The sequence below is a fragment of the Triturus cristatus genome, chromosome 6 (genome assembly GCF_964204655.1).
Source record: "Triturus cristatus chromosome 6, aTriCri1.1, whole genome shotgun sequence".
NCBI classification, from domain to species: domain Eukaryota; kingdom Metazoa; phylum Chordata; class Amphibia; order Caudata; family Salamandridae; genus Triturus; species Triturus cristatus.
Genome location: NC_140589.1, coordinates 490,801,574 through 490,814,480, shown reverse-complemented (window position 1 = coordinate 490,814,480; position 12,907 = coordinate 490,801,574).

The following is a 12,907-nucleotide window of genomic DNA, read 5'->3' as shown; positions in this document are numbered from 1 at the left end:
ACTGTACAAACACATTTTATATAAAAACTGACTATGAAACTATAGCCCTGAACCACAAGTGTGACGATCATTAAAACACTACATGCATAGTGCATACTACTGTGAAGCAGTTCATGCCCTAAAGCCTACCTCACTAAAAGACTACATGCTAACTGACTAAATGATTACAGTACTATAAGGAGACACACTGGGTGACTCACAGGGTGTTTGCTAGAAGAGTATGAATACTAACTAAGGAATAGAAGGTGTGAAACACAACTGTGTAGGTGATTAGAGGACTGCATCCATACTGCATAGGCATTTAAAGCAGTCCATTTGCTAAGGCCTGGCTCACTGCATGACTACTGGGGTACTGACAAAATGATTATAGTACAGCACGGAGAGTGCCTAGGTGAATTTATAAGTGCTAGGCTTTTCGAACAGGGAATAGATTAGTACTTGGTACTGAATGGGTCACTAGAGGAGTGCAAAGGCAGCGACAAGTGCTGGACTGTATGGATACTGACTAGGAAATTGAAAGTGTGAAAGACAAGTGTCTAGGTGGTTAGAAGACTGCATGCATAGTGCATAGGGGTTTGAAGCAGTCCATGTGCTAAGGCCTGGCTCAGTGTATGAATACTTAGGCACTGATTGAATGATTAGAGTACTGCAAAGATAGTATCTTGGTGAATTTATAAGTGTTTGGGTTTTAGCACAGTGAATGGATTAGTACATGGTGCTGAATGGGTCACTAGAGGACTGCAAAGAGAGTGACAGGGTATTTCCTGGAAGTGTATGGATACTGACTAGGGAATTGAAGGTGTGAAAGACAATTGTGTAGGTGGTTAGAGGACTGCATACATAGAGGATAAAGGTTTGAAGCAGTCCATATACTAAGGCCTGGGTCACTGGATGAGTACTTGGGTACTGACTGAATGATTAGAGTACTGCAAGGAGATTGCCTGGGTGAATTTATTAGGGTTTGGCGCTGTGAATGGATTAGTACATGATGCTGAATGGGTCACTAGAGGAGTGCAACAACAGTGACAGGGTGTTTGCTGGAAGTGAACGGATACTGACTGGGGAATTGAAGGTGTGAAAAGTGTGTAGGTGGTTAGAGGACTGCATGCATAGTGGATATGGGTTTGACGTAGTCCATGTGCTAAGACCTGGCTCAGTGCATGAATACTTAGGCAGTGACTGAATCATTAGAGTACTGGAAAAAGAGTGTCTAGGTGAATTTATAAGTGTTTGAGTTTTGGCACAGTCAATGGATTAGTACATGCTGTTGAATGGGTCTGTAGAGGACTGCAAAGAAAGTGACAGGATGTTTCCTGGAAGTGTATGGGTACTGACTAGGGAATTGAAGGTGTAAAAGACAACTATATAGTATGTTAGAAAACTTTTATTTGAAGCAATCTATTTTGTACTTAGAAACTGACTAAATAATCAGACTACTTCTAGGACAGTGCTTAGGTAAACCTTTTAAATTTTCAGTTCTGCCGCAGTGAACAGAATAGTACATGGTACTGCACCTTAGTGTCAAACCCTGACTCATTTTAATAATGCATAAGCAAAGACTAGCTTCTAATGCTACTAAAACTTGACAACATGAGAGGTTTTAAATTAGTTATCTGTCAGCAAATACATGATGTTACCAAATGCTTCTCTCACAGTGGTTCCCAAATGCACACAGACTCAGTGTGATTCTAGACAACAACCACTATACCTAGGAGTTTACCAAAAATCATTCACTACTGTGGAAGTGGTAAAGGAACTACACACAATCTACATATTTCACGACTGCACTTTACTGTCAATGCCTGACTCATTTAATCAACGCATAAGCAATGACTGGCTTCTAATGCTACTAAAACTTGACAACATGACAGGTTTTAAATTCGTTATCTGTCAGCAAATACACAATGTTACCAAATGCTTCTCTCACAGTGGTTCCCAAATGCACACAGACTCAGTGTGATTCTAGACAACAACCACTATACCTAGGAGTTTACCAAAAATCATTCACTACTGTGGAAGGGATAAGGGAACTGCACCCAATCTTCATATTTCAGGACTGCACTTTTGTGTCAAAGCCTGACTCATTTAATCAAAGCATAAGCAAAGACTGGCTTCTAATGCTACTAAAACTTGACAACATGACCGGTTTTAAAACAGTTATCTGTCAACAAATACACGATGTTACCAAATGCTTCTCTCACAATCCTTACCCAAATGCACACAGACTCACAGTGTGATTTTAGACAATCAACACTATCCTGGGAGTTTACCAAAACTCATTCACTACAGTGCAAGTGGTAAGGGAACTGCACACAATCTACATATTTCAGGACTGCACTTTTCTGTCAAAGCCTGACTCATTTAATCAAATCATAAGCCATAACTGTCTTCTAATGCTACTAAAACTTCCCAACATGACAAGTTAAAACAGTTATCTGTCAGCAAATACACAATGTTACCAAATGCTTCTCTCACAGTGGTTCCCAAATGCACACAGACTGACTTTGTGATTCTAGACAAACAACACTATCTCTTGCACTATACCAAAACACATTTCTTCATCTAGAAGTAGTACTACATTTTAGTATAGAAACATAACATAACTAATTTCACAAATTCATAAACAATGACTGGTTTCTAATTCTTCCAAAATATAAAAACAGCACAGTTATCTGTCTACAAACACATGAAAAACACAAATGCTTATCACAGAATGGTTTCTACATGCACACACATTGTAGAGAAAAAAAGTACTCCCTACACTTTAGCAGGACAAATACATTAGTCTGATTAAAATCAAAATAGTCTACATACATCCCCTCACAATTAAATAACTCATCTTTCAAGTTCTTTTGTAGATTAAGAAGTATATCAATCACTCACCATATTTTCTTTTACAGAATCTCTGCACTGTGCACCTCTCAGCAAAAACAAAGAATGGAAAAGTTTCCCTCTCCATTTCCATACATATACATGTAAACATCAAATCACAATCCTTCACACAAACTCAAAAGCAAACACACATTTCTATTGGTTAAACATTTCAACCCTTTCCAACTGAAATACATTTTAACCCTTCCCCCAATCTGCCTTCTGCCTGTTACCATAGAAACAGCTCATGGAACACTGCACTGAGCTCACAGGTCACAAGTTCAGCACACAATGTTGCTAATCAAGACAGGAAGTATGCTTGACTTTTCAACATATCAGCTTATCATATAGAATGTTCCTTACAATCTGTTTTTGTTAACCAATAAGAATCATACCTTTACAAAACAGAAATATACACCCTACCTTTCAGTCTAGAAAGTAGTCATACAACCAATGATTTCTTGTCTTTTTTCAAAAAACATTGCCGTGAATCCGTGCACCCACCGCAAGAGGATCCATGCATCCAACGCGATAGGATGCGCCACCATGCGCGCATTTTGCCGTTTAAAAAAAAAAAGGGGGGGCCCCAGGGGGTCCTTCTGAGACCCCCTAAGCACCTCTAGAGGGTCAGAGTATTTCCACTCTGCCCCCTTTATATGTTTTACACACTTTTTCCCCTTCCATCTTCAGCCTCGCTTCTACCGAGTCAGAAAATTAACCCCGGGCGTAGCACTACGCTTCGCCCACGTAGTGTACGTAGCGCTGCCTGCTTCGCACTTTCCGAAGTAGGCGAAGCAGGGCAGCGCTACGCACACGCCGAGGGCGAAGCGTAGCTGCTTGCCACCCGCCACCCACCTCCCGCCTGCCCTCCTTTTAATAATATCAGCAATGAAAAATAAATTAAAGTAAAGCGACTTACCGTAAGCGCGGCGTCTCCGGGGCTCCCTCTTTCTGTTTCTAATTTCTTCTGGCAAATGCGCATGCGCAGACACCCGCGCATGCGCATTTCTTGCGAGAAATGCGCATGCGCGGGCGTCCGCGCATGCGCATTTGTCAGAAGAAATTAGAAACGAAGAAGAGGGAGCCCCGGAGACGCCGCGCTTACGGTAAGTCGCTTTACTTTAATTTATTTTATATTGCTGATATTATTTAAAAGAAAGGCGGGCGGGAGGTGGGTGGCACGTAGTGGGGCTACGCGAAGCGCGTAGTGTGCGTAGATTTGGGCACACTACGTGCTGCTTCACGTAGCCCCACTACGCCCACTACGCCCACCCTTAGAAAAAATGGCCGCCAACAGTTCCTGGTTTCGAATGTAGAGGGACACTCGACAGACAATTAGCATTCAGCGCGTGATCGGGAGGGTGCGCGCTCAGTTCGGGGAGGGTGCGCTTACGGTGCGGGTACGGTCCGCGGATCCTCCGTGGCCATAGATATCACTAACTATTTTACCTTAATTTTCTCAGGAACTACTGAACAGATTCACACCATATATGCAAAAGGCACGAGTCCAAACTGAGGACTACCTCTTTGCCAAATTTGGTGTCATTCCGTTCAGCGGTTCGGGCTGTAGCTGCGACACAAGATCCTATGGGAAATTGCATGGGGAAAACGCGTTTTGGGACCCCCCTTTTGTCTCGGCCCCCACTTGACGGATCACCACGAAACTTTCAGGGTAGGAGCGGAGCGGAGCTGGCCAAAAGTTTGGATAATTTCACGAGGATTCATCAACCGGCGCCAACGTTATTCCAAATAGAATGTTGCGGATTTCCTACGGAAAATAGGTCCTAACTGTAACTATCTACTGGCGACCGCCAGTAGAATATATTATATATATATAAATATATATATATCTCTATATACCAAGTTGCCCTGCAATAGAGACCTTGGTCACTAGCACATTGCAAACAAGTCGCAACAACTGTGTGGGCTTGTTTAAACACGCAGGTCCCGCCCTAGTGGAACTTCACTTCGCAGAGTTGCTTTATGGGTCCTGTAGTCCGTTACATTACCAAAGCGGGTGCTGTCGGCTTCATGCAAGCAAACTGTATTCCCCCAGTGGGTTCTGTGGAGGGGGAACCTCGTTGTACCATTTGAAATCGTTCTCCCACAATACTGGCATTTGAACTCCTTGAAGTGCCCTTGTTACGGGCGCTGCAGGGCCGCTGAGTGAGCAGTGGGGCGTCTCTATGGTGAGGCGTGTCTGGCATTTCTGAAGGAGGGAGAATGCGCTGTGCCTTTTGTCCACAATAAATGAAGGAGATAATTTCAACTGTGTAGGCGTCTCTACTGCAGGGCAACTTGGTGTTTGGACATTGAATTTGCGTTGCGCCGCAGAGACACCCCGCTTTAAACACAAATATATATCTATCTATATATATATCTATATATATATATATATATATATATATATATATATATATATTTTTTTTTTTGACACTTTGCCTTGCATCATCAAAGTGATAGCCGGAAACTAAGTTACTTCTGCCTTGACCAAATTCCACTAAAGCAAAGAGGGGGCGATAGGGTTAAAACACTACGCCAACTAGAATCAAGGTATATTCTAGAATTGAGAACCTTGGCACCCTTTGGTCTAAATAGTGAGGAAGAACTATGGGTACACATAGGTTAATGTAGTAAAAGGAATGTATCCTTCTGGGCAGTCTTTTCTGGGTTTAAGACTGTAACAATCTGTGATAGTTCTGTGTGTTTTTCTCCCAATCCGTCCTCCAACCTTTACTGTTTCGCTCCTTCCCAATTAGTATCTATTTTTTCAGTTTTTTCCCACACAAGTAAACTTTGGGAACAACTGTACAGCATTTGCTATTTACTCAAATGAATTGAATGAGTTGATGAGACGCTTTTTTCGATTCAATTAATTATACAATTGATTTGTTATTACATGTTAGAATCATTTTATTGTCTCCCATGCTGTTCTCTTCCATCTTCTAAACACAATACATGACGATGTTAGTTGTATTATATTCCATTATATGGCTTGATTGTAAAAAGAAAAAAGAAAAACCATAAGTCTTTGCCCATTCAGGGCTTAATAACTTAAATAATGTTTACAAAAAATGTTGGCATTATAACAATAACAATCAGAGTGGATATTAACACTGTATGAATGTTTAATGCTTTTCTTCAGTCAAAATACCAATGAATTAATTTTGGATAAATAATACAATGACTAGTAAAGAGTGTCTTTAAGATGGCCACTGTGTTGCAACTTAAAAGCACTGAGGCCCTTTTTTTATGTTTATGTATCTGAACATGGAAATCCTCTCTCTATATCGTTTAACATCTGTGTATTTAAGAGATTGATGGTAAATGGACTTTTGACATTGAGAAAGGTCGTCAAGACCGAAACCGGTTTGTCAAGCATGGTGGAATAAAGCATTTTGAAAAATCTTTGGCTTGGAGTGCGCTACCAGCTTTGGAAGGCTAAAGAAACTTTGTTTTGGATATATATATATATATATATATATATATATATATATATATTGCAACCTGGGTTTTGTGGATTCTGGAGTGCTTCCCAATCGCCAGTGGTGCTGGTTTATGGCGATGCCACCTCACGCCTCTAACAATCAAAAAATCCCACTTCTCACATGAAAGCCGTTGGTAACCCAAAGGGCAGGGTGCTATGTAAGTAAAAGGTAGGACATGTAGTTGCATGTCTTACATGTCCTGGTAGGGACAAACAGCCTATTTGATTTTACACTGCTGCTAGGCCCACTCATCTCATAGACTAGCATTGGGAGTTCCTTATATACTATTAAGTGATAATTCCTGATCCCAGAGGACTAGATTTATCATATTTGGTATGGTTGGAATAGTAATAATAAATCCTCCTTGCTGGTCAAATCGGATTTAACACTACTATGGTAGAAATGTCGCTTTTAGAAAGTTCTTAACTTTGCTCTGTGGCCTGTCTCCAATACACATCTGGACTGGGACACAGTACCCCTTTGTGCATTCCCCCGACAGCCACAAACACAGGAAGGCCAGGCGTGGCTGAGAACCTATCTGCATTCTGATACCCCTGCCTGGGCAGCCAGGAGGAAGAGGCTCACACTGGCACATCAAAGGGTAGTGACCTGACCCCACACAAAGGACTGATGACCCCCCACAGATAGCCTGGCAGATAGTACTGGTTTGGAAGGGGTGCTGTTGCACTTCAAAACCACTCTTTGAAGTCCCCCCCATATCAAAGGGACATTTGGGTATGAGTCCTGGGTCCCTGAACCCCTCCCCCCTTCTCTATCTTGGACTGAATCTCTGTCAGAAGGAATGCTGTGATGCCCAAAAGACTTATCTGGACAGCTTTTCTGTTTTTGCCCTGCTGCCTGCTACTCTCTGACTCTGTGGAAGGAGAGTTGAACTCTGCCTTCTCCCCAGAAGTGATATCCAAGGGCCTATCCGTTTGCCTCCTTGCCTCTCCAAGGTCTCAGGGACATTAAAGACCTCATGCTTTCATGCTTCATCTCAGCCCCTGCATCTCTCCGAGCATCTGTGCCGCTGGCAAAATGGAAAAGTGAGCGTGGTGCTTCATCCCCGTCCTGTACTGTTCTGAGCGTGGCTGTTGCTGCTGGCTAAACGTAGAAGTTAGTGCTGGGTTTCATGTCCACCCCACACCATTCTGAGTGTGTCTGTTGCCGCTGGCAAGACGGAGAAGTGAGTGCGGTGCTCTACCTCATCCCTGCGCCACTCTGAGCATGCCTGTTGAAGCTGGCAAGTTGGGGAAGTGGGCGTGGGCTCCACCTCCTCCCCGCACTATCTGGAATATGCCTGTTGCCACTGGCAAGTCAGAGAAGTAAACGAGGTGCTCCACCTCATCCCTGCACCGTCTGGAGAGTGTTGCTGCTGGCAAGTCGTAGAAGTGAGTGCGGTGCTTCATCTCCTCCCTCCTCCAATGTTGTTGTATGAGATATTGCACAATACTTTACACATTGCCTTCTAAGTTAAGCTGCTCTGCTCTGTGCCAAGCTACCCATGGGTGAGCACAGGATAATTTACCATTGTGTTGTGTCTTACGCTGACTAGGAACGTGGTCCCTAATTGGACAGGGTGCATACCTCTGCCAACTGGAGAACCGGTTTCTAACCCAGGCCTAAACTTTCTTTTTTAACACTTAAAAGTATTCCAGCTCGGAATTCAAACCTCTGTGCAGATGAGGTGAAACCCAAGCTCTGATGATTTGATCTAAGAACACCAAGTGCTCTCTTGCTGTGTACTGTCCTCCTCTGGAAATGTTTTTTCAACTTTCTCTTAAATATCTTCTATCCTCATTACTTCTAAATCTTAGTGCAAATGGCCATAAGGGCATTAAGAGTGAGAGATAGTTATATACCCACTGTAATATCCATATTAAACTTATTGTCCTGTGCCTGAACACTATGGACAAGTTTGGAAAAGCAAGAGTCCTTTGAGCAGTCATCAACCTGCACTGGTGATCTTCTTTTCTCTCATGCTTGTACCTGTCAGAATAAACAGTATGGTGAGATGTGGTTTTGTATTCGCCAACTATTGGTCCTTGGTCCAACGTGCAGGTTTCTTAATCATCTGTCTATTGATTTAGTGCAATCAAGTGAAAAAAACAAAAATGTCATGATGGAGAAGTGTTTCTTTAGTATACTTTGAGAGAAAGAAGAGCTTTGTGAGGAGAGGATCATTTCATTCTTGAATTGTAGAGACAAAAATTATAAAGTTGTGCCAGTTTTTAAATTGATTTCTCTATTGTAATAATCCTAAAGTGCCAGAACTAATCAGTATGTGGAGTTTATTGCAATCAGAAATACAGTTTTATCTTCTTAATGGAGACTAGAGTTGATAAGATGGGGGCTAGAAAACAAAATGAGAACACAGATACTTGGATTTTTAAGGAAGTGTGAACCTTCCTGGATGAACACAGTTTAAATCAGTAAATGCTGCAGCTGAAATGGGATTCGTAGATATGGATAATTTCAGGCTATCATAGTGGTGGCTTGAGTACCACTATTATCACATCATATCATCTCATGTGCATATATAAACTGCACATTCACACCTGAGGGTATCTTGTTGCTGAATACCATATGTTTTTTGTTATCCAAGTAAATAGTACTTATTCTTTTGACCTTGAAAGGAATAAAGGCTGAGTGGTAGCACCAAGATTCAAACATGTGAGAGAGTGGTCAACACATATCCCTCACGTGGATTCATTAATTTAATAATCCACCAGACTAATACGATCTGTAGGGGTTCTTCAACATACCTATCATTACGCATATCACTGTGGAGACTTGAATATGACTGTAATCACACATTATCACTGTGGAGACTTAAACATTACTGAAATCGCACAATATCTCTGTGAGGACTTGTACATGACTATAATTATGCACTATCTCTGTGTGCTCTCCCTGTGCATCCTATTAATCACAGACTATCTCTGTGGAGACCTGGGCATGTCTCTAATCATACACATTCTCTTTGGAAACCATGGTAATACTATAGTCACACACCATCTCTGTGGGGACCTCGACATCTCTATAGTCACACACTACTTCTGTGGAGACCTGGGCATGTCTATAATCACACACTATCTTTGTGGGGACCTTGGCATGTCTATAATCACACACTATCTCTGTGGGGACCTGGACATCTCTATAATCACACACTATCTCTGTGGGGACCTCAATATCTCTATAATCACACACTGTCTCTGTGGGGACCTGGGCATGTCTATAATCACACACATTCTCTTTGGCAACCGTGGTAATACTGTAGTCACACACCATCTCTGTGGGGAATTGAGCCTTCCTGTAATTACACACAAGCTCTGTTTTGGCTTGAATATCATCAGTTTTGATTTCTCTGTATGCGGCTTTGTGAATACTGAAAAGTAGTAAAGTTAGACTTTTGGTTTAAGTTTACATTGCTAAAACTGAAAAGTAATATTTTTTTTGCCTAAGTTTATCATTGTGAATGTTTTAATGAGGACTTAAACACAATCATCTTCATGCACTATCTCTGTGGGGATTTAAACACGGCTATAATAACACACTATCTTTGTGGGGGCTTAAAAAAACTATAATAAAACACTATCTTTGTGGGGAATTGAACATCACTATAAAAACATACCATCTCTGAGGGGAATTGAGCATTCCTGTAAGTAAACACAAGCTCTGTTTCCACTTGAAGCACCAGGGGTGCCATGAGGGTCAAGACTCATTTGCATATAGCTGGGTCTGAACAGGGGTGGGGAAGTGAGCTAAAGAACGATGATGGATTAAACCCAGATCTGTGACTGCGGGTGAGTGACTGAAAAGTTTCAGCACTCCGTCCATCATCTCCTTTCAAGAGCATTGTTCGCCCTAAGTTGGCAGGGTATGCCCAGATGTTGGTCCCTTGCTCACTTTGCCATTGGATTCAAGCTAGCCTGGCTGATGAGGGGGTGTTACCCCAAATCCAGTCCCAGGATGCTTGTTTCTGGTCCAGGGAAGACCTCGTTTGGCAGTTCGAGCTGGACTGTTCCCATGAGGCACAAGATCAAGACTGATTTGAATATAGCTGGGTCTGAACTGGGGTGGCAAAGTGAGCTAAAGAATGATGGTGGATTCAACCCAGATCTGTGACTGGGGGTGAGTGACTGGACGGTTTCAGCACTCCGTCCATCATTTCCTTGTGTTTGCTTTGACTTGAACATCATCAGCTTCACATCCTCTGTATGGGGCTTTGTGAATATTGAAATGTAGTAAAGTTAGACTTTTGGTCTAAATTTACCTTTGTGAATACTGAAAAGTAGTAAAGTTAGACTTTTGGTCTAAGTTTACCTTTATGAATCGGGCCCTATTTTAATGAGAACTTAAGCAAAATCACCTTCATGCACTATCTCTGTGGGGACTTAAAGATCGCTATAATAACACACTATCTTTGTGGGGACTTGAAAAACACTGTAATAACGCACTATCTTTGTGGGGACTTGAACACCACTATAATAACACACCATCTCTGTGGGGACTTGAACATCTCTATGATAACACACAATCTCTGTGGGGACTTCAACATTGCTATAATAACACACCATTTCTGTGGGGACTTGAGCATTCCTATTATTACACACAACCTCTGTGTGGACTTAAACATCATTAGCTTCACACTCTTTATAATGCGATTTAAACTTTGAATGTACACACTATTTCATGGAGACTTAAATACAATAATCTTTACCCACTAACTCTGTGGGGACTTGAACATCTATTTTGGCAACAATTTAAGCAGCTAATCAAGTTCTGGGTTCCATTTAACCATATTCCTTGGTTCCATATGTTAATTTCTTTGTTTTTGTTCCCTTATCTCCTAAGATGATTTTAAGCGCTTATAAATATGTGAAATACAGCTTCAAGTGTCTTTCTTTAAGCATGATATGACATTTTCCGGCACATTAGCATACTCTATCAGTAATGTACACACCTAGTATATATGCAGCAATTCATATACGAATCGATTATAATGTTGTTTGTGTATATTGCTGATAAAATAAACAATTAGCCATGTGCCTTCGACTGTATTCAATCACAAATAGTGTTACGGACTAGGTCCCCACAAGGATGGTAGCACATGTTCAAGTCCCCACAAGGATGGTGCTGTGCGCACGATTAAATAACAATATATTTGCAAATTTGAAGCAGGATCCTGTATCATGAATTTTTTCTTAACATTTTTCTGTTATTAGTGTGTTTTAAAAACATTGGGAAAGGTTAGTCCCCACAAGGCAGGTATTCACACATAGTCCCCACAAGGATGGTAACACGTGTATGCGTGTACATGTGTGTTTGTTGTGTGTCACCAGCATTTGTAAGTGCGCAGTTGCATGGATACACTGCCAGTGTTTAAATGTGCGGTGCAGGTCCTGTCACCCACAGTATAGCGGTGCTGTCCTTCCTCCCTTCCCCTCCTTGCCATGTGTTCCCTGGTCTGTGTGTAGTCACTCTTTCACAAGGTCATCTGGGCTGGCAGTTTATCCACGTGACCAATGCTTGCAGCATCATGTGTGGGGGTGGTGTGCAACAGTTTTTGGGACCTTGCCTGTGCCCTGTCCAGTTCAGTACTTGTGGGGTCCATGTCAATTGGCACTGAGTCCAGACATAGGAGTATGTCTCTGAAGTGTAATGCCTTACAGCAAGCATGTCCTATGTTGTGGCATGTGACATGATGTGCATGAGTGTGCGATACCCCGAGTGCCGGGATGGTGGCCTGTGTTGCAGTGATTACCATTCAGGACCATGGAATATTGTGGCCACTACTGTCCCCTGGGGCATATTTTGCTAGGTATCATGTGTGTCATCACAATATGTGGACACTCTCAGTGTCTACAGCATAGGATGTGCTCTGTGCCATTGTCCCCTGGCACCATGTATATTTACGTGACGTGTTCTACAAGTGTCCACTGTACAGCCTGACCTAATTTTCCTCGTTCATACTCATGGTGGCCAGTGCCTGTGTGTCTTGTTACAATTACTGATGATGGCCATTTGTAAATGAGATCGTTGTACAGGCGCACATGGGGTATTTTGTGTCCAATATGGGTTTCTGGCAGCCCATGTGTATTTCTCCCAGACTAAGAGATGCTAGTGCTTCCTGTGTCTCATCAAATTGACTCATGTAGGGGGTGGTTGGTGCGGGCAAGGCCTACATGTCGACACCTGAAATCCCATTGCTCGGTCTGGCCAGTGTGTGATGTTTGTCTGGACATACACTCAAGGTGCAGTGTCCCATTCATGTTGAGCACGTCTTTAAGTATTACCTTTGCAGCATGTGCCTCAAGTTCATGGAGATGGTCCCTGCTCATCCCTAGTTACGGCAACGCTGTGTGGTGCAGATGCAGTGCTGGATTGTCCCCAGGGCCTGGCTCCTCTGTCCAAATCCATATCATGTCATTTGCAAATGTGTCATGCTCTCCATAGTTTCTCAGTGGCATGGTGGGTGAACCAACTGTGTGTTGCAGGGCCTATATATGTACCTTGTATTGTAGATGTTACTCATCTTTCTTTTC